The following is a 915-nucleotide window of genomic DNA, read 5'->3' on the forward strand; positions in this document are numbered from 1 at the left end:
TTCTGTCTTAATTAAGTAGTATGTATCATGCGTAGTAATAGATCTAGTCTATTATACTAGCTAGGCNTATAATAAGCTTATATACTTAGNAAAGCTTAGCTAGGAAAGCTTAATATATATACCTAAGTATTTGTTAATAAGAATACTATAGACCTTCTGCCTTAATAATTTTAAAAATATATATATTAATAAATAACTTTTTATATTATTAAGTAAGCTAGTTTATTTTATATATAAATAGGCTAGGTATTATTTTAGCTATTACTTTACCTTTTTAAATTAATAATTATAAGTATAAGAAAAAGCATACCTTAAATTTATAACCTACTATAACCTTAAAAAGCCTATGCCTAGCTTAAAAAAAACTATAATTAATATATATACTGCTTTTATATATTTTAAGAAATATAATAAAATAAACACTTTAGCTATTAAAAGCTAAGGTTAAATTTAGTAAAAGCCTGCTATAGGCTTAATTATAGCCTTTTGCCTAGTTATATTATACTACTTATAAGAATTTAAAAAGGTACTAGTAAATATATATTTAACTTAAATAAGTATAAAGGAGGAGGCTATTTTATTACTAAAAGCTATAGCCTAGTATTTATAAAAGATTTTAAAAAAGGATGCTATAATAAACCCTTTAAAAATATTAAAAATAGCTATATTAGCTATTAAAATAAAGCCAGCCTTTAAAAAAAAAAGGTATAAAAAGGACTAGTTATTATAAAAGATAATATAAATAAATATAATACTAAGTCTTAAACCCTTAAATAATAGCCTTTATTAAGTAAATTTAAAAAAAGTATTAAATTAGCCTAAATTATAAAAAAAGATAAAAAAGGCAACTTTAATTTTAAAAAACTAGTATTTAAATTTAAGGCAGAATAACTTATAAAGCAAGCAGGACCACCA

The sequence above is a fragment of the Trichoderma reesei genome (assembly GCF_000167675.1).
Source record: "Trichoderma reesei QM6a unplaced genomic scaffold TRIREscaffold_3, whole genome shotgun sequence".
Classification (NCBI taxonomy): domain Eukaryota; kingdom Fungi; phylum Ascomycota; class Sordariomycetes; order Hypocreales; family Hypocreaceae; genus Trichoderma; species Trichoderma reesei.